We start from the raw sequence: 22,123 nt of genomic DNA on the forward strand, positions 1-22,123 counted from the left end.
TCGTGCAGGCATGGGCCTAAGGACTGTAAGAGTATTTGAGCTCCCCTTCGAGGTCCCAGAGGAAGTTGTCAAGGACGCCTTCCAACCATATGGCAACGTTATCAGCCACGTTGCAGAAAAGTGGCAAACTTTCTCGACGTATAAGGTCTACAATGGTGTGCGCCAAATTAAACTTGAGCTCAAGAAACATGTGCCGTCCTATTTGAACATCGGTGGCTGTCGTGCAATCATCATGTACGACGGTCAACCGCGTACCTGTTCCGGATGTGGGCAGGAAGGCCATGTTCGCTCGAGCTGCTTACAACGTCGAATTACGCAGATACCAGTGGGAGACTCCGTTTCCCCGACGGGGACGACAATCCTGCCCCTCACGTACGCTCAGACGACGATGCACACCATAGTCGAGGACGAAACGGGCGATCAGACACATCCATCGACGCCAGAAGTACCAAGGGAGGAAGAGGGAGTACCCTCGGTGCCAACCGATATGTCGCCCCCTCCACAGCAACAACAGCAGCAACAGTCCCACGGACTCCAGACGCAACATCACATTCAGAACGCGATGGACGTGGACGCGAACATTGTCCCGACCGCGGCTTTCCTAGCGGAAGGTGATACGACGCTGGATTGCCTCCCACATTCGGATACGGATGTCCACGTTCGAAAGCAACGTTCGCCCCGACGACGCAAGCGACGTCGGCGGACCCCTTCTGACGATTGCCTCCTACACACGGCCGGTCAAGAAGGTGACATCTCATCAGACAGCATGGATGCTGCGCCTGCTCAGGATCTAAGTGGTGTAGACGGTTCACTTGCCCATACTACGAGTGCCCAGTTACTTCTTGCACCACAAACGCGGCAGGTCGCGTCGATGGATGGCGATCCGTCTACCTCCACCAAAGACGACGTACGTGAGAGAGATTTAGGTGCCGATCAGCCACACAGCATCGTGTTGCACCCACTGTGGTCGGACGATGTTGAGGAACTTCCTGAAGAGGGCACGGGTGACAGGGGAGGGGGCGGCATTGGGGATGCCACTCCTAGGGTGAAAGGCTCATAATTTGTAACGGGTTTGGTGGGTCCGGCATCTCTTGCGGTTAGCTTTTATTGCCATGGCGTCTACCCTAGGTGAAGAGGCTAGGCAGCACACCTTTCGCCTTGCCACAATCAATATCAACGCTATAAGGGCACCACACAAACTGACAATGCTACAACGCATGCTTGATGCGGCGGACATCGACGTGGCCCTCTTACAGGAAGTATGTGTCGCTAGTTTCCCTGACTTCTACGGATATACCGCCCACATCTCCCACGCCTCTTCTACCGATTGTGGTGTGGCTGTTCTGCTACGGGACGGTTTGGCGGCTACGGACGTTTTTTACTTACCGAGTGCAAGAGCCATGGCAGTAACTGTCAACGGTGTACGACTCATCAATGTATATGCCCCTTCAGGATCAGGGAGAGATCGGGCCCGCTTTTTTTCGGAAGAAGTTACGCGTATCTTTATGGGCCACATAGACGATATGGTGATCGGAGGAGATTTTAACTGTACATTATCTCCATCTGATCAGCAGCCACACCATGTCCCGTGTGCGGAATTGGAAATGCTAGTGCGTGACCTCCACCTGATTGACACGTGGCGCCACATCCATGGCCCAGCTCCTGGTTACACCCATTATACAAGCCATTCATCAAGTCGGTTGGACAGGATTTACGTCACGAGCACCCTTTCGACGGCGACGAGAGGAGCAGAGCTCTGGCCCACTGCATTCACCGACCACACAGCCTATATTTGCACCATTGCCCTCAAACCTGCACGTGTGTGGCGCAGTAGGCCCCCCTGGAAACTGAACGTCGCCCATCTGGACGAGCCAGCATGTAAAGGTGCTGTCGAAGAGTCGTGGAACGCGTCCTTACGGCGTCGTGGTCGTTACAGATCGACCCTCAGTTGGTGGATTGAATGTGCGAAGCCTGCTCTTAGACGCACCTTCATGGCTTACGGCCGGGAAGCAGCGGCATGGAGGAGGAGCACGGAAAACTTTTATTACACCGTCCTACGGGAATGTCTTGCTATGGAGCCCTCACCTGACAGGCAGATCACAGTCAATCGCGCGAAAGCGCGGCTCGTCTCCTTAGCACGCCATCATTTACAAGGCGCTGTTATACGGTCGCGTGCTCCAGACATGATACAATCAGAAAGGCCATCTATGCACCACGTGCTCATAGAACGCAGGAGGCGCCGTAGGGCACTGGTAACCGACATGATAACCGACGACGGTCGACATGTGGTAGAACAAGCAGATATAGCAGAAGCCTTCTATGGGCATTACGCTCAACTTTATTCAGCAGTGCTCCCTGATATGGCGACGGTAGACACCGTTTCAGCACATGTCCACGGTACAGTTCCACCAGACATGGTACCGACTTTACTGGGAGAAGTGACAGAAGAGGAAGTGCTCGCCGCCATTGGTAAAGGTGCTCCCCATAAATCACCAGGAATCGATGGGTTACCATTAGAGTTCTATCGAGCCTTTAAACAACTGTTGCTACCGTGTTTGATTGAAATTTGCCAGGAATTGATGTCCCCGGGTATAACATTGCCTGCACCATTCTTGGAAAGTCTGATTGTCCCCATCCATAAGCCGAAGGGACGGAATCATGTCCGCGACTATCGTCCCTTAACGTTATTGAACAGCGACTTCAAGATCTTTTCGAGGCTGCTATCAGAACGTATTCGCGGCACACTATTGCACGTCTTGTCCGGCGATCAGACGTCCTTGGGGGGACCCAACAACATCAGAACTGCATTATGTCGTTACAGAGATCTCATCTCCCTTGCACGGGTGAGACGTTTGCCGGCAGCCCTCGCGTCTATCGACTTTAGCCAGGCTTTTGACCGTGTGGGCCACACTTTCCTCACGGCCGTTCTACGGCGCATGGAATACCCCAACCCCTTTATCACAGTGTTGACACGTCTACTACATGGTGCAACTTCTCGAGTTCTTGTCCATGGAAGACTGACGGCACCCATGCCGATCCGCCGATCAGTACGACAGGGATGTCCATTATCAACATTGTTATTTGCATTGGCCTTAGAACCCTTGTTGTGTGGTCTCCGAGACAGGCTCACTGGGATACAGTTCGGCGGCTCCATCTATCGCTGCACCGCATATGCGGATGATTTGATGATCGTCATACGAGGAGCTGACGACATGGCCGCGGCTTTGGACTGGATTGCAACCTACGGTACAGCTTCTGGTAGCCAAATCAACGTTGACAAGTCCGTCGCCTTGAGCATCGGGATTGGGCTACCGCAGGAACACATTGCCCCCTTACGCTTCAGTGATACTGTACGCTGCTTGGGCTTAGATTTCATGAACGACATGCGACGCGCGACGACGCTCAATTATCGACGCCTTCTTAACCAAATTAGGGCCGGAATTGCAAATCAGCGCTTGCGATCCCTCAACATCGTTCAGCGGGCGTATTATGCCAATGTATACCTTGCATCCCGCATACCGCATGTCGCCCAAACGCTACCCATTCCGAAGCCCTTGGCTCGTAGCATTATGGCAGCGCTGGGATACTTCGTCACCGCTGGTATGTTACTGAAGATCAGATACGTATCTCTTACCCTCCCCAAGGAAAAAGGTGGTCTCGGCCTAGTTAACGTCCATGATAGGGCCATTGCCCTCTATGTTAGCTCACATTTATGTCTGCTGCGCCGTTGTCCTACGAGCCTCACGAGTCTGCTTCTGACGGCGCTACGTCCTGCTTCACTAAGGGCGCCGGTGCCACTACAGGACATCCCAGCGCCCCTCTTTTATATAGGACGTTTCTATTTAGAACAAAGTTATTGCAGTGTCGCGCTCACGACACCACAAATGGCCACAACTCGACGCCTATATCATGACATGCTGCAACGCCGCCCCCTAAATGTGGTCGAACTAAGATATCCTGACGTACGGTGGCGCGTGGTGTGGAAGACTGTACACGATGCCATGCTCGATTCCGATGTTGTTTCTCAATGGTACGTCGTCGTTAATGGGAAGCTCGTGACGCAAGAACGTCTCTACAATATCCACATGACAGAATCTCCCAATTGTGTGGGTTGTAATACAGTAGATTCTGACGAGCACCGCCTCAGCTGTGGAGAGGCGGAACCGGTTTGGCACCTAGTGCGGCAGATGCTGGCTTATCTCTTGCGAGTTAGGCCGGAGCATATATCTGCACGCACGTTATTGTTTCCGGATGAGACATTTTACCCCAAAACTCGAACCAACTCTGTCACCTGGATACGTGGACATGCAGTCCATTACCTCTGTCGTGACGGACACAAGGATTTCCTTGACTTCTGGCTCTATTTGCAAGAAAGACATCATGCTATTTCCGGGCATACCAGATATCGACAGTGCTTCGCGAACTACCTATGGAGTGCCTTTCACAGCCCGCCGTGTAGCTGGAATGTTCCAGGCAGTGGCAGATGAGGTCAGAACGAACTGCAAACGACCATATATTGAACAATCTTATCAGTGGGCGTAGTCGCTGGGAAGCCTCACTACGACGTGGTAGCTTTCTTTTCATGCTATTTATGTTTCATATTTTCGATGGCGTCTTCATTCTGTTTTAGTTTTCCAGGCTTGGTTAACTGTGACTGTTCGCACATTGATAAAATAAAATAAATAAATAAAAATAAAAATAAAAATAAAACGTGGGCAGGAGACCAGCGTTCAAATCCAAATAAATACACAAGAACAAAATAAGAACAAAATGAACAACAAATAAAATTTAATAAAGTATTATACCCTTTCCTTTCTTCTTTTATTTTATTTTTTTATACAAAGTTCAGAGGCATATTTAATTTTTGTTCGTTGGCGGAACCTGAAGTGGCGGCAAACGGCCGTCCTAGTTAGCTTTAGGATGAAAGTGGCGGTGGCACTAGCTTTGTTTTTGTTTTTAGGCTAGATAGGTTTTTGGGGGTAGTATGGGTGATAGGGGCCAACGCCTGAAGTGGAAGAGGTAATTTTCTTACTTTAATAAAAAAAAAAAACAGCTGAATGGTCAGCGCTTAAAAAAAAAAAATAAAAAAAAAAACGCCCGGGTTCCCGGGTTCGATTCCCGGCGGGGTCAGGGATTTTCTCTGCCTCGTGATGGCTGAGTGTTGTGTGCTGTCCTTATGTTAGTTAGGTTTAAGTAGTTCTAAGTTCTAGGGGACTTATGACCACAGCAGTTCAGTCCCATAGTGCTCAGAGCCATTTGATCCATTTTTTGCTTCAGTCACGAACCGCACGGCTGCTTCAGTCGCAGGTTGGAATCCTACCTCGGGGATAGATGTCTGTGATGCCCTTAGGCTAGCTAGGTTTAAGTAGTTCTAGGTCTAGGGGCTGATGTCCTAAGCAGTTAGGTCGCATAGTTCTTGATGCCATTTTTTGACCTTTCGCGTAAATTTTCTTTACATAAACGGTCGTATCTTTAGATTGCATTGACATAGAAGCTCACTTTTCAAGAAGTGCGATACATTTCCGCTTATTATGTCCACCCGTTCTGGAGGTAAACGGGTTTTAAGGGTTGGGTAGACCGATAGACGGTCAAGAAAGTGAGACTAGTAGGGTTCCGTTTTTACCGGTTTAGGTGACGAAATCCTAACAACGAAAACAGCTACGACTGCTACTGAAGATGAGGGCCGCATAAATAACACCCGCTACTCTTTATTCGAAATGTTCTAGTTTACAGGAATGCAAATAGAATCCATTTGCGTATACACGTGGTAATTCACATCCCAGTATTAATGCCACCGCGTTTTAGTAGTGCGAACATTCCCATTGCTAGCTAGCTTAAGAAACACTTCGGCTAATGAAGGTTTTCTGGCTGTGGCGAGTGTAGTGGAGAATTCGAAACAGTGTAGAATACGTTTGGCAGCTGTGTAGCCGTTTATTTCCTGGGGTGGTGCAGAATTATCCTACAAAATTTACTCTCTAATAACAGTATTTTGTTATTTCGATAAACATCCCGAATGATTGTCACATAAGCGGTGACATAAAGGAAGAAAATTCAAGTTTTTGAGTCCAGAAAGCTCTATGCAACAGAAACTGCAGATTTTCATTGCGAAATTGCCGGCTTGTTCATGTCTGGGGTAATAATAGAGGGCTATTTGCCTTGGTTGTCTGCTAGCATAGTGAAAGGAAGGTCTGGTTTGTTTTCGGTTCTAACCTCGATGGAGGCAGGTAGAATATCAGTAAAGCAATTTTAAGAAATTCTCGCGCCCCCAGTACGTTTTATCGCTACCTTTATTCTGTACTGGCGCCATGTGGATGTCAATATGACAGTCTTGTAGAATTTCATACATGTTACTACCTCCTTTTTCCGCTTCTGTCAATAATGGAATTGACTTAAGTGTGGCACTGAGTGATTTTTAAGTGAATTTCGTTATGAATCTTCACGCATCGCTAAATTTGCACACTTTCATGGTAGACCGTTTCGCGGCCGAATGCGGATAATATTTTGCTAATTCGTAACTGTCTGATTTGTCTTACTGAAACAGTTATGTTATCTGGATAAGTCGAAATTAATTTTTATTGGTCCGTTTCATACCAATTAGCGTTTCTTCTTTCAGTTCTGTCTTATATTTACGTGTTATATTTAACACACTAATCAGCATTAATATAGTCTTACAAATTATTGAAAACAGTCTAAAAGAGTTCAGATAGTTTGTCAATTTCACGCCTGTGCATAGTATGTTGGTAGCACTTCGTCGCCTTGCCTGTTATACTGTGTAGCAGGCTTTAAACCCGTGCGGATCAGCATAACGAAAAGGCGAGGGGTCTCGCTCGTTTTGTCCACGACTGTACATCGGTTCCGCATGGGGGCTTTAGTATACCAAGTTTCTCTGCCATACAATAGTTACAGTCCACACTGGACCCCTGTGAGTGGCTCAACTTCAGATTATGAGCGCCCAGTGGTACAGCACCGTTACTGCCAGCCCAAGTATCGTGTGAGACAACACACTGTCAAAGATTCTGCTGGTGGACAGAACACGTGAAGAATTAAAAGCACCCAGAAACATTGTACACATTCGTAAGTCACTAGCGATCTTAATCCGTTTTTATGGGCAATCGATGTGTGCCTCAGAGCGAATTCCACACATTCTCGATTAAATGGCGGCCTTTTTCTGAAACTGTTTTGGCTGCGGCCACTCCTCGTCCGTCAACGTCACATTTACCGACAATTCAGCCAACTGATCTCGCTACCCACGAGACGTTTTGGACAGGTCTTCAATACGGTGCTTCAATTGCGTTGCATATTTTGTGATAGCCGAGTATAAAAACGGAAACCACCACACACACACACACTTCAGTGTCACGAAAGTGAGAGCCATTTGGAGCTCAGATTTCGGGTTACGCATTATTCATAAAATTCGTGGAACTTTTATTTAATCATCCTGTCCCTCACGTGTGAAGACAGTCACTCTTATGTGACATCACGCGTCCTGTGCTGCGATTGGATGCGGGGAGCAAACTGGACAGTCGCTGCGCTGATCTACCTGTTTGCGAAGTTAAAGTTGGCAATTTCATAGTTTTAGTACTCAAATTTGCGTTTTATGACGATATGTAGTCTAAATGATACACGACATTTCAGAAGTCTTCAAGATTTTCAGTACTTTATCATGCTAAAGTGTCGGTAAATCTGGCGTCAGTGGCTACCGATAATCCCCAAACAGTGACTTACCATCAGTAAAGGGTAAGGCTTCTGTAGCAGTATCTGCCTAAACGAAATAATATTTGCTATAGGTTTCAGTCAAATATAATTAGCAAATGCCGCCACAAATGTAATTCCGACGTGATTCAGTGCTCTGACGGAAACTAATAACAAATCTACCTCGATTCTCGCAAATATTGCACTGGAAATGGCACAAATTAATTCTAGATTCTGCCGTCGTTATAGGCCGCATATAATAATTTACACTGCACTATAATTGTGTCACTTGAACGTCAGATAAAGAAGTTGGCAAGTGACAGTCAATCACCATCATTCATTCTTTGGTCACGTAAGATACGACTGATGCGCAAGCACGATTGCGACAACTTTTCTGCACAACAAGCCTCAGAGAACACGACGCGTCTCAAAGACCTCTCATGCGTTGCTTTGTCTCTTATCAGGCAAATAATAACACGTGACAGCCAGACAAAGCCTTGCAGAGTTGGGATCAAATGGCTCTGAGCACTATGGGATTTAACTCCTTTGGTCATCAGTCCCCTAGAACTTAGAACTACTTAAACCTAGCTAACCTAAGGACATCACACACATCCATGCCCGAGGGAGGATTCGAACCTGCGACCGCAGCGGTCGCGCGCTAGCAGACTGTAGCGCCTATAACCGCTCGGCAACTCCGGCCGGCGGTGCAGACTTGAATAGAGCAAAAAAATTGTGGTGTGTGATCGCTTCTCTTTGATCAGCAAATCACAAACGAAACATGACGTCACAGAACGATAAAAAAGAATAAGGAAGTTTTATTTCATGAAACGCAAACATTACGATAAATTTTCCAGAATTCGCCAACAAGCAACCAAATCTTCGCCTCAGTCTAACGTAGGTTGGGGAAAGCAACAGATCGCTCGTGCATCACAACCTGAATTCCAGAAAACTGTAAAAATACCGAAATAAACACAAGTGCTGCGTTTCATCGTCAGAAACATGTCGGCATGACGCCACGAGTGGAGTACAGGATTCGGAATGCCTACGCACTAAACATCTTCGGACGTCTGATTACTTTGCAGATGAATTAACGCCTGTAATATCTGACGTTAAGCGTGTAAGCGAGCAAAAGTTTAGGAACGGTTTGAAATTATTCTCAACGTGTGTTCGAAGTCGCCAAGTGCTCAAATACTGGGTGTATAACGTTCGCGTATTTCAGCGCAGTGCGTTACGTTACCTCGCGACACGCCTTAAGTTTACAACTGTGATACTTTTCTTACTGTGAGAAAGCCGTAACGTCAGGTTATACCTTTGAATGAGTACCTTACAACATTTTAGATGTTCAAATTCGGCCAAATTAAGCGAAATGTTGAAAAATAAACTTCTGTCAGCCCTGCAAGCCGCAACAGAGGCAACCTGCTGTCACTCTCGGCTGGCGGTTCAGAATTACAGACAACCACGGCTGCTGGAATCAGTGGCAACAGACGCCGTGTCGCACTGAAACTCACTCAGTCCGAAGTGCTGACTGTTTGATGGTTTTCGCATACTTGCGTCCTCTACGAACATTGGTTATTTCGTTGCAGTGACGTAAACAGGAACGCGTGGTTTTCGTTTCCAACAACTGTGGTACGAGAAATCTGCAGGAATCGACAATGGTACATCGAAACACTGCCCGACTGAATGTGGCGCTATTTTCTGTTCGTTGCACGCTATTCTCGCTCAAGGTATCAGTGATTAAACGACTGTAACAAGGCGATAAATAACGAATAATAAATTATTAAACACTCGACGCATTAATTTAACAAACTATTCGCCATCCCTAATGTTCGTATCGATCCTAATTGTTAAAGTAAGACAATGTGTTAAACAAGAGCAGTTCCGTCGTGAGTTACGCGACAAGCCACACAAAAGCGAGCAGAACAACATCAGCAGCTTCCAAGTACCCCAGTGGAGGCCGGCTGCCCGCCTCACCTGTCTCTGGTGTTCTCGCCGAGAGGCGGGACTGCGCCGCACGCCGCCACACGCCTGGCCTCTGGGCCGCTCCGTCACAACTGGGCCGCACAGACAGCCGGGGCGCGCGGCTGCCCCATTTCTCGCACCCCCTCCCCTCCCGCCAGCCCTGAACAACACGCTGACGTCATGGGGCGGCGTTGCTAGCTCGGCCCGCGGCATGCGAGGGAACGGCTGCACCAGAGAGAGCGAGGCGTCTACGTCCGTGTCGGCACTACCGGACCGCCAGCGTCCACCCACGCCACAGTCCGTTTATCTCGTTCCGTGCTATACAGCTGGTAACAACACCCCCCCCCCCCTTACATGGGGCTCCCAATACCGCATTTCGTAAACCGATTTCCCAATACCACTTCTGGTGAACACAACGATGGAACTGAGACGCTGTATTTTGGTCACGGGACCAGGAGAGGTGTGAACAGAAGATTGTATTTGCAGTTACGCATTAGCCATTCACTGTCGTATGACAGATTTGTAGTAGATGCAACCGAGGTGGTGGTGTTAAGTCCCAAACTGCTGAGGTCATCGGTCCCCAGGCTTGCACACTACTTAATCTAACTGAAACTAAATTACGCCAAGGACAACAGACACACCCATGCCCGAGGGAGGACTCGAAACTCTGATGGGGGGAGGGGGGGGGGGGGAGCAACGCAGATGGCACCGACGCGATGTCTTCGGACTGTTACAGACAACAGTGAGAAGCAGGCGGCAGTTGCAACACAGGCTTCGGCGAGTTCGCTTTAGTGCGTCCCATTGTCTGTTGGCTGCTCTGTGTAAAAGTAACTCGTGCCCCTTAATACGAGGAGAAGAAAGTGTTCTTCCTCTAAAACGATGAAAGAAGAGTTCCCTTTCTTGAAGTACACCACGACTATACAAACATACACTGTGTCGTCGTTCGGTGTTTTTCATTGAACATGGCGTACGTGTCGATAAAACACAACTCACAAAGAAAAACAAACACCTGTTGCCAGTTTTTGCAAGAATTTCTAGCAGCGTAACTTTCTTTTCAAGTACGAATAAACTACAAACAGAGGAAGACTTTGGCGTATCAGGTTGAAAATTATGTCACATTCTAGCGTCGATGGCGTGATGGCAGTGGAAAAGTTTTGTGCTTGTAGGTGAAGCCAGGGAAAAGTTACGGCCACGTATGTGACACCCTTGGACAGTCGAAACGACGAGCGGTCAAGAATGTCTTTTAGATCTGACGACCAACATGCATCCATACTTTCAACGCATGCAAGGATTTTTAAACAGGTTTGTACAGTCATTTGGGTTAAAAATGTTTCTTTTGAAAGAAAGTGTTCAAGCATTCCTCATTGCTCCGTGACTGGACAAACTATAACGACTTTTATTCCACGTGTCAGTCTGCAACCACTTCCATATTAAGCACTGCCGATAATTCACTGCCGTCCATACAGCCCAGGAAACGCAATATATGCAGATGTAGACACCTACTTTAGAAAATGTACACATATTCTGCACTCATCGCGGCCGGCCACGTTCCATGATACACAGCCGTGACGTCATAACATGGACACACTCGTCCTGTTTATTACGACCGACTCTGCAGCGCCGCATATACAGCCCCTACCATCGACAAAGCTTGGCCTTACGGTCTTCTTACTCACGACGATACGCTTAGCATTGCAAAAGATATGTCCTATTATTAAGTTTTACCATTTAAATCGTGTAATTTTTGTGCTGCTACAGTTTTAATATACTCTCAAAACATACAAATGGCGTACATCTAATCGATCGTTACGAAAACGGTGATCACAAGTCCCAAATGCACAAATTTCCATCATTTTATTTTCTGCATCGACAATCGAATCGTACAAACTTTGTTGTCAAAGGGTTTTTGTTGCAGTTTGCTTCCTCCTCAGCGAAGTAGTGCTGTGATTTCTTACACACTCCAGTCACGTATCAAATCGGTATGAAAGTTGCCTTGATGGCAATAGAGAAGAAATTCATCATTACTAGGTGCTCGTACGAAGTTTGATGTCCGCTATCCGACGTGTCCGGAAAGTCCATATTAGAAACCTGTACTGCAAACTGGCACGCATCGTATATGTACCTAATCACTGAAAACCATGTCCCAACTAGGGCAAACACAGTTGCTAAGGTGAAACTAGTGTGTGCTATTAGAATCTTGTCTTTAATATAGTGACCTTACATAGCAAAGCCTCTGAGGGGCTCAGAACATTTCTGTGGATGACGCATACTACTTTTGTTTCGATCAGACCAATGCTTCGAAGTAAGTATCAAAAATTGCAGTTTCTGTTCCGGAGTTTATCCACATACGGTTCCGGAGGCAATATGAAGCAGGTTTCACACTAATCCAGATTTCTAACAAATGAAGCTATGTTGTCTTCTTGTCTTCAGAAACTGATAGCACCTCTTAGTTCCGACAGGTTATGCTTAACCGTTCCTCCATGTGGACCACAACGTCACACACGCTATGTTAGTCTTGTGGCGCTGGTATAGATTGAGACGAGAAAGAAAAAGAAAAAAAACGATAAAGTCATTATAAATAAGTTCCTCCCACAGATTTCTGTGAGTTATGCAGCTCTCTGTGCATGCAATACTTTATTTGAGAAGTAAGGATGCGTCTCTAGTTAGAAATGTTAGCAAAATTTTGCCCACAGCTGAAACTCCGGTTCCAAACCAGAGACTCCATGAAACGATGTCGCCCTTACTAACGAGGCGATGAAGCGAGTTGATCAACTCGGGTAAATTTTCGGTTTTATTTTTTTATTTTCATCGCTTGCGGGGATAGACTGAAAGAGCGTACTGATATCTCTCTTAATCATCAGAAAACACGATAAGAAATGGTACTCTCTCCCGATGAAACTATAAGAAAAGCGTTCACCTCATCTTCGTAATCGCATTTCTTTCCAGTTCGCCGCTCTGTAGTTCGTTAGTATCATATAAACGGACGATTAAAACGACACGGCGTTTATAATAAACTGCCGCGAAACCTGCTGTGGGCAGAAAATTCCGTTACAACTGCAAACAGAGTTGCTGGCGACGGCATTCTTGCGTCAGACGCCGTCCGTGTTCTTACCGAGTTAAAACCTTAGTGGCAGTTCGACAATATTTTAAAATATTTTGCCCCACGTAGCGACGTAAATGATTCGACGAATTGCTCTGGAGAAACGCCGCTGTCTCGATTGAAATTACTGTTGCGAAATCTGATCTGTGTGGCCTCTCTGATAACAGAAAACGTAAAGCAATATTATAATTTAAAAATGTCTGTACGCCCGGTTTTGCGTTGATAGCAGTACTGTAAATATTTTTGTCTGAAACCAAGGTGCGAAATATTATACACATATAAGTCGAATTTATTTTTCCGTCTCTCGCAACCGCAACCGACGGAGCTTTGTCACTGCCTCAGCGTCTGATTGTTGCTGTTAGCATCGCGGATTGTTGCCACTTGTAACTCTCCCGCGAGTAATGGCTGTTATATGGAGTAAATGAGAACGACAAAGAAATTTGCATGCATGAGTTTATCACCGAAATGAGAGTGAATCTATATTTGACGCAGAGACTACGTTTTTAAAATGTACCCACAGCACAGCCTCGCGTATCCCTCAAGTTGCGAGTCGCGTGTCCACTCCCACATGTGAGTCACACTGACAGTCGCTGGCCAGTTTTACCATCTCAACGCATCCGCACAGTTCCTGTTTCGCACTCGGCACATTCATGGATGGCCTTCTGTCACAGCTACCTCCAGCTGATGTTACTCTACATTCCTGGGAAGGAGGCGATTGTGTGAGAAAATCTTCCGGAGAACATGTGTAGAAATCGTCAGAAAATACCGTCAAAATGTTCTTATCCAAGCCAGTTAACACATGTGATACTTTCATTATGCTCACCTGGATGACACGCGTTTTGCGGAATAGGGATAGCGGTAAGGAGTAGAACGTATTTACACCTCATTGTTTTGAAGACATAATGGCTAAAAGTTCCTCTAGAGTCAAGGCGAAGTCTTAATCACGTACGTTGGATTAGCGGGTACATTGTCACCAGCCATCGTGAACATGTAATAATCAACTTGACAGCATCATCTGTTTTTTATCGATGCGAATTATGAACTCGTGGCAATGTGTCCAGCTGTTCACCTTCTGTTTCTACAAATTGCATTCGTTAATCGGCAACAGATAAAAAACGATCCGTCGAGGGCCTTTAACCACTAACCATGAGAGGAGGAAGACTGCATTCAAGCCAACAATTAATTTCTCTGAAAAGGCGATGAATAGGAAAAAGCTCCTGTCAGTGGTATTATTTTGTCGTGTTGCTGATCGGCGTCGATCGGGAGAACGAAGATCGGCAAAGCTTTATTTTACGGCGCCTGACTGCTTTATACACCTCTCGTAGGCGCATGTGAAACTGTGCACACACACACCACGTTTCATGCGTTCGGCCATTGAGGTAAACATATACACGGAGCACACATCTATTCTTCAAAACTTAAGTGGATTAGACAGTCACGTTATCTACACTTGGAATCAATTACTGATTTCAACAATTGATCTTGTTGTATTAGTATCACACATGTAGTAATTCAATTAACCTACTTTCCCCAACAGTCACAATGTTAATGCGATAACTATTCTTGTTACGTTTGGCCAAGTGGAACGACAGCAAGCGTTTCAATCACTGTCCCGTCATTTCTTTATTTTCACAAACGACAGAACTACAGAAATTCGACGAATTCCTCATCTTGTTGTAATGTGGCTCATTTAGCTGGCCATTTCCACAGAAGACTAAATATCGGGAAGGCACGTAGTTTTCTGGCCATTTCCTCAGGACTGCGTGTTACGTGTGGCATTATGCTTTAAGAAGTAACATCGGTAATGTCCTATTTTTGTACGGAATAAAACGCTACGATTTTGCTTAATCCGGTACAGATGCCGACACAATATCGAGATAACAAGCGTAACGTACCAGAAAACTTTACTAGTAGAGCAAATTCATAATAGTGGGTTAGAGGTTCTGTCGTGTCAAAAATTTTCGCCATTTATAGACTTTTAGATCTGAGCACCGACATAGCCTACTTTCATCCAACCCAAGGATTCTGGAATTTGTTTGCTGCGTAGCTTGTGCTGTCGTTTGGGTTCAAATTCCCCCTGTCGAAAGAGTGTCCAAACATTCGTCAGTGCTCCGTCAATGGGCAAACTGTAACGACTTTTGTTTCACGTGTGTTTCGGATGGTTAGCAGACACTTTCATGATAACGTCATAGCGACAGCTCACCGCCGTCAGCCCAGCCCTAGAAACGCATATGCAGATGCATAGACCTACTACGGAAAATTTACGTATGTTCTACATATATCGCGTTCCATGAGACAAAACCGCGACGTTATGACCTCTGCACTCGTGTCCTGTTTATTACGACCGACTTCCAAACGCCACATATGCAGCCCCTACCTTATGCTCTGTTCACTAAGACGATACGTTTAGTGTTCCAAAGACACGTTCAGAATACCATATAAATGGACTGGTGGCGCGGGTAAACATGTTCAGAGCACATAGGGACAGGTACAAAGGCGTGCGCGGTAACACGTTCAGAGCAGTTAAAGGGTGAGCAAATAGATGACGTATACCTAACAGGTCGTTTGGAACATTTCGGGTTACAAGTGCCAAACGCATAAATTTCCATCGCTTGATTTCTGCCTCGACAATCGGATCGCGCAACTTCAGTTGCCAAAGTGTTAACGTTGTAGTTGCATCTTCCTCCGCAAAGTAGTTCTGCGACATCCCACACATTCCGACCACGTATCAAATCAGTATCAGAGCTGCCTTGATGACGACACAGAATACATTTATGATTAATATTTGCTCCACCAAATGTGTTGTGCACTCTACGTCGTGTTTAAATAGTTCTTACAAGAAAACTGTACTAGAAATTGGCGACAGTCATACGTAATCTTTGAAAACCGTCGCCCAATCACCGGAAACACATCTTGCTGTGCTAGAATCACTGTGTACTACTAGAATTTTTAATTTGTCATTGATGCGTTGACTTTTACGTAACAAAGCGACTGTTGTACTCAGAAGATTCGCATGCATAATGCATACTACGACTCTTCTGTTTCGTTCAGATCGACGCTTCGACGTAAAGATTTTGGAGCCAGTTTAGTCAGAACTGGTAACATATTGGTAGTGTGTGATGCTACGCGTTCTTTTGGTCAGAAGAAACTGATAGATCCTCTTTGTTCCGACAGATTGTACTTCGCCGTTCCTGCACGTCACACAGAGTATGTTACTTTTGTGCCGTAGGTTTATAGTAAGACAAGAAAGAAAAACAAAAGACACCTGAGATCAGTATATGTAACGAAGTGATTCATTACCGTGTATGTTACTCACCTCTCGGTGTGTGCACTGCTCTGTTTGGAAACTGCGGAAGCGTCGGTAGCAAACTTTTGTCAACGGCTGAATCTCCATTTTCAAACTGGAGGTCGTCCGTACTAGCGAGACGATGAAGCGATTTGCCCACTCGGGGTAAATCTGTATTTTAGTTTCACTGCTTAGGGGGACTGAAACAGCATAGTGTTGTCTCCCTTAATCCACAGAAAACACGGTAAGAAAGGTTACGCTCTTCCGATTAAACTGCAGCTAAGAAAAGCCTTCAGCTTATCATCGTAATCGCAGTTCTTTCCTGCTGACCGCCCTGGCCGGCCGGAGTGGCCGAGCGGTTCTAGGCACTACAGTGTGGAACCGCACGACCGCTACTGTCGCAGGTTCGAATCCTGCCTCGGGCATGAATGTGTGTGATGTCCTTAGGTTAGTTAGGTCTAGGGGACTGATGACCTCAGAAGTGCTCAGAACCATTTGAACCATTTTTTGACCGCCCTGTAATTCGTCAGATAAACGGACAACTAAAATGATGCGGTGTTTACAGTAAATTGCTGCGGAAACAGCTGTGGGCCGGAAATTCCGTTACAACTGGGAACGGAGTTTCTCGCGACGGCATTCTTGCGCCAGACACCGTCCGTGCTCTTGTCGAATTGAAACCTTAGTATTTTAGAAAGGTCCGTCGCCTTTGTCTCGGCGCCGTATCACTACCGTCGTGCTGCCAGACAAGGTGTCGACGTCTGCGACGCTGTTTCCCCGCGTCGGGACGTAAATGATTCGACGAACTTCTCTACTGAACAGTCGCTGTACATGTTGGAAGTTTTACGAAATCTGATCTGTGCGGCCTCTCTGACGACAGAAAAATATAAAGCCCTTTTCTTATACAAAATAATGTCTTGTATTTCTCTGTTTCTCGTTGACAACAGTGCTCTAAATATTTTTACGTAAAACGCTAGGCGAAGTGTTACACTTAGATGAGGCAAGTAACAGACGAGGGAAAATGTAAGAAATATGGCGCGCTTCCCAGAATTAACTGTTCCGTCGCTACTCATATTCAGGTCTCGGCCAACACCTTCTAACATACAGGCCTCCCAGCCAAGACGAGTGGGCCATGTGACGTCACTTTCACTAGGCCAGTGGTGGAAAGACAGATTTTGCTACAACTAGCGCTGCTGGTGGCCAAAACTGGATCTAATAGCCATACCAGCCATGCAACAAAAGGCACCGGTAGAATGCATTGTTCGTTTAATTGAAAATGAGTATATGAAGCACTGCAAGAAAAAGTAGCACCGTTTACAAAGCAATATGCGATAAGAAATCTGCACCGTGAGATGCTGTGCTTAATTTGTATGGATTTACCTTCATAAGCAATTCGAAATTCTGTGTTTATGTTGGCTAACCTACCCGGGAAACAAAACTTGTGTTCTGTTTACTTTCAAAGTATAGTGGTTGATTCGTCGAAATTACATCTCCGTTTAACTCTGAGATTTGATTTAATCGTTCGAAATGGTGTACAAGTGTTGTGTTCCACGTTGCAGAGGAAATTACGAAAATGGGCCACGAGTAGCGGTGTTTTCTTTTCCTAAAAGCACTGAACTACAGCAGAAATGGATATCTGCAATACATCGTGAAAATTTCCAGGTTACACAGAATTCGAAGGTAAGCCCAGGTTCTTTACAATTCAGTTAGACTGTCTCAGGGTGTGTGTTCTTTAATTTAGAGAGCGGGAGCAACTAATCACATATTTAAGTAGCACGCTCTTTAGATGTTCATTAACAGCTGAATTCGATTGACTTGATGCCCTTCTCTAGAAGATCAACTGCATTACATACATTACTGAGTCACTGGAAAACTGTGATTTACTTATGCAAGAATAGCTTTAGCCTTTTAACCTGAAATACCGAGTGAACAATAATCGATTTGATCTGAAGATAACTGACACTAATCGCATGTGTTAGCATTAGTACCCCTCGGGATTATTACATGTAGCTGATAAAAGATTTTCTCATTATTTCAAGGTCTGCGAGCTCCACTTCACTGAAGACCTCATTCTGAAACACAGTGAATATTTCGACAGTTCCACAGGGAAGAAATATTCTGTGCCACTTCCAAAACCTCGCCTTAAAACAGGAGCCATACCATCCATTCTGCCTAACTGTGCGAAGTATCTTTCGTCAGCTTCTTGTTCGAGGGAAAGTGGAGATGAGAGACGAAAGCTTCTAGAAAATAGAGACTTAGAAATAGCTATTGCAGCGAGTGTAGCAACTCATGCTCAGTATGAACAGGAAAGACATTTTGTGGACTTTAATGGTTTTGTTAAGTGTTTAGAGGGTATCAAGCTGCCTAATGACTGGCATCTGATAAAGTCAGAAAGTTCCATAGCTTTTGTTCTAATAGACGTCAAAGGTATTCCTACACTTTTGTGTTCCGTTGTGGTGACTACTGACCTGAGCATGTCTTTATATGAGGGTAAAGGTGTAATCTCAAAACTTGGTACAAGAAAGTTCCCTTTAACTGTAAACCGTTTAAATGACTTAATTAACACTATTGATAACTTGGAGAACTTTACTAGGAAAACAATGGTAGCACTGGAAAAGACCACTTGCTATTCATTACTGATTATTTGAAAGATATGGCAAAACATTTTGATGAGAGTGAAAGTAACAAAATAAATTTTTTATGTGAGCAATTGAATCTGATGGGAGTCCACAAGAGCCATTACAGATACTCAACAGACTGTATTATATTTTGTAATATTCTATTTTCAATATCACCACATGCTTATAAGTTTATAAGAAGTACACAGTATCTTGTGCTACCTCATCCTAATACCCTGCATAAAATCTGTTCACATTTTCAAACAAACCCAGCAGCTGAGCAGCTAGGTGGCAATTTTCTGATGTATATAAAACAGAAATTCCAGTTTCTTTGTGAATCAGATCATGTTTCACTAATGTTAGATGAAATACACTTGAAACCTTATTTAGACTTCACAGGAGGTAACATTTTGGGTGCTGCATTCAATTCTAAAAATGTGGCAACTAGTGCTCAGGTTTTTATGATACAGAGTTTGTTGTCTTCATATAAAGATGTAGTCCACATTCTTCCAGTAAAAATATAAATGGTGAAGGACTTTTCACTGTAATAAAGAAAACAATTTCCGGACTGCATGCAATAGGTTTTAAGGTGGTCTGTGTTGTTAGTGACAACAATTCAATTAACAGAAGGGCAATGTCATTCTTTGCTTCCCCTCCTCAACTGTCAATTGTGTACAAATACCCCTGTGAAGACACTGATCCTCTTTTTTATGTGTTAGATTCTGTTCACATTTTAAAATGTGTCGGAAACAATTGGATTAATAAAAAAGATCCTGATCAGACAATTATGTACCCCCAGTTTGAAACAGATTCAGAAAATACACAGCTGTATATGGCCAGATTCTCTTCAGTTAAAAAACTTCATGACACAGAGTGTACACAGATAGTACAATTTGCCAATAAGCTTAATTTAAAGTCTCTTTTTTCAAGTAACTTGGAGCGACAAAATGTCAAACTTGTACTTAATGTTTTCAATGAGATGACTGTCCAAGGTTTGCTAGTCTTGGGGGAACATCATCATATTGAAAGATTTGAGAGCACTGCTAAATTCATTAAATTAATTTGTACATGGTGGAACATTATTAATGTTAGCTCACCTGGTAAAGATATCTGTTTCAAGGATGCAATGCTGAAACCACTCTCGAGCACAAGTAATGAAAATATCAGATATTTAGAAAGATTTCTATCATGGCTGGATAAATGGAAACATATTTCTGATAGTGCATTTGGATTATCCAGTGATACACATTTGGCCATATCACATACCACTCATGCCCTTCTAGAACTGACCAAGTACTGCACTGAGGAGCTGAATTTTAAATATCTTTTGCCAGGTAAGGTTCAGACAGATGCTCTAGAAGCAAGATTTGGAAAATATCGAACAATAGCAGGATCTCAGTATTTGGTATCTTTGAGACAGGTATTTGAAATTGAATCCAAGCTAAGAATTCAGACTCTGCTTTCCTTGGAAATTTCATCCTCTGCTCTCGGTGAAGTTGGCATAGATTTAGATTCTCTTGAAAGTGATTGTGTAGATGATATTACCTTACCACCACCATCAAACTTTCAGAGCATAATGGATTTCAGTGAAGAACAAGTTCAGTCTGTTCAGGAATACTTGCCTGTTTTCACATACTTGTCAGGATACTGTGCCAGAGCTGTTCTTAAGAAGCTGATGTGTGAAACATGTAAAACATACTTAGTGCTTGATAAAACATTATCAGTAATAGAAAGTGATGAAAGCTATGGACTTCTAAGAAACGTAGATAGAGGTGGATTGTATTGCCCTAATAATGAGGTCATTAATGCTGTTATTTTCACTTATTTGATTGTTAAAAACTTGGTGTCTGGAGAACATGAGCTCTCCTTCATGAGATGTACATCCCTGAGAAATCTAGTTATAAGATTAGCTGTTGATGTAATTAAAAGGGAAGACTTTTTCCTAAGGGAGTTTTCTTGTAGTCAGGTAGATCACACTGATGACAAAATTCTTCAGTCTGTAGTAAAAGTAGCATGTAATATATATCTCAATAATTATGCTAAAAAAATTAATGACAGCCATATTGGCAGTAAAATAAAAAAGAGAAAACTGTCAACTGTAAAGTAGTTTAGAATAAATTTTGTGACAGGTTAACAAACATTTACATTTGTCATTCTCTCCTAATTCCTACTTTTCTCTACTTGATGTGTGTAGCTGCATTGCTTAAAATGAATGTGCATAAAATTAGGCCTATACTCTATTTACAATGATGTCATATCATTATCAAGAATATTCTGTTAAATATTTGAGAGTTTTGATGAGAGAGACAGACAAAGGTGTCAAACTTACAAAATCCCTGATTTTGCTTTGTGGGTTAAAGGTTAGAGTAGATTCAGTTTTTGTACTGTAGACTCAAAGATGATATGAGTCTCATGGGTGTGGGACATGTCAGAAGATATAACATAAAAACATAGGACACTTTAATATAATACTCACTTCCCTGATCATTTTGCCAGTAGATTGTCAAGATATCCAGATACTTTACAGTAAACTGAAACTGCTAATATCTACAGAATGCTATGGCCGCAGGTTCGAATGCAGCCTCGGGCACGGATGTGTGTGATGTCCTTAGGTTAGTTAGGTTTAAGTAGTTACAAGTTCTAGGGGACTGATGACCACAGATGTTAAGTCCCATAGTGCTCAGAGCCATTTGAATCATTTTCTACAGAATGTACACAGTCAGAACGAAACATAATTATACACTTTTACTAAATATCTCATACACAAATTACCTAATCTTGACTGTTGTGGCCAAGTGCTGTCAGAGCTTAAATCTAACAGACATTTTTACTTCAGCTGTTCTAACAGTCCTTTTTAAAAAATTCATCTATAGAGTACAAAAGGAGTTACCTACCAAGAAGCTTTTCAACCTGTGCTTTATCTTAAATCAAGTTTTTAATGTTTGCTGGTAATTTATTGAAAATGTGTATTCCTGAATATTGGACCAAGGTAAGTGATTTTAGGTCTTTATGTAGATTGTTCTTATTCCTAGTATTGGTACTATGTATTGAGTTATTGGTTGGAAGTAGAGACATATTGTTTGCAACAAATTGCATTAAGGAATAAATATACTGAGAAGCAGTGGTTAAAATAACCAGTTCTTTGAGTAGGTTTATACATTATGTTCTTGAATGTACACCACAAATGAGTCTTATTTCACGCTTTTGCATTGGTTAAATGAGCGTTTGTAATTAAACTTCTCACTGTGACAATATCTCCAATATCTATGCGATCATTGATGAGCCATTCATGCCGCAGTGAATTACACTGCTGGCCACCGTAAATGCAACACCCTGAAGGAAGCATCCGAATCAAGTGAAATTTACACCATGAGTTTGCAGCGATGAGATATGCAACTGATTAGAATTTCAGCGCGGACGCAGATCACGCGCGCCTGTGGCGCCACCTCATAGCGCCATTTAAGGCTTGGC

At 44.1% G+C, this 22,123-nt stretch overlaps 1 protein-coding gene across 1 annotated transcript in view; it reads right to left on the reverse strand.

The window, feature by feature from the left end:
* Positions 1–9,680, reverse strand: part of LOC126213515 (poly [ADP-ribose] polymerase tankyrase-1-like) — a 586,304-nt gene extending 576,624 nt beyond the window's left edge. The window contains exon 1 of the mRNA XM_049941346.1: positions 9,664–9,680. The gene's annotated coding sequence lies outside the window, so the exon portion shown is untranslated. The remainder of the gene's footprint in view (positions 1–9,663) is intronic.
* Between the last annotated feature and the right edge of the window lie 12,443 nt (positions 9,681–22,123).

This window comes from Schistocerca nitens, chromosome 11 (assembly GCF_023898315.1).
Source record: "Schistocerca nitens isolate TAMUIC-IGC-003100 chromosome 11, iqSchNite1.1, whole genome shotgun sequence".
NCBI classification, from domain to species: domain Eukaryota; kingdom Metazoa; phylum Arthropoda; class Insecta; order Orthoptera; family Acrididae; genus Schistocerca; species Schistocerca nitens.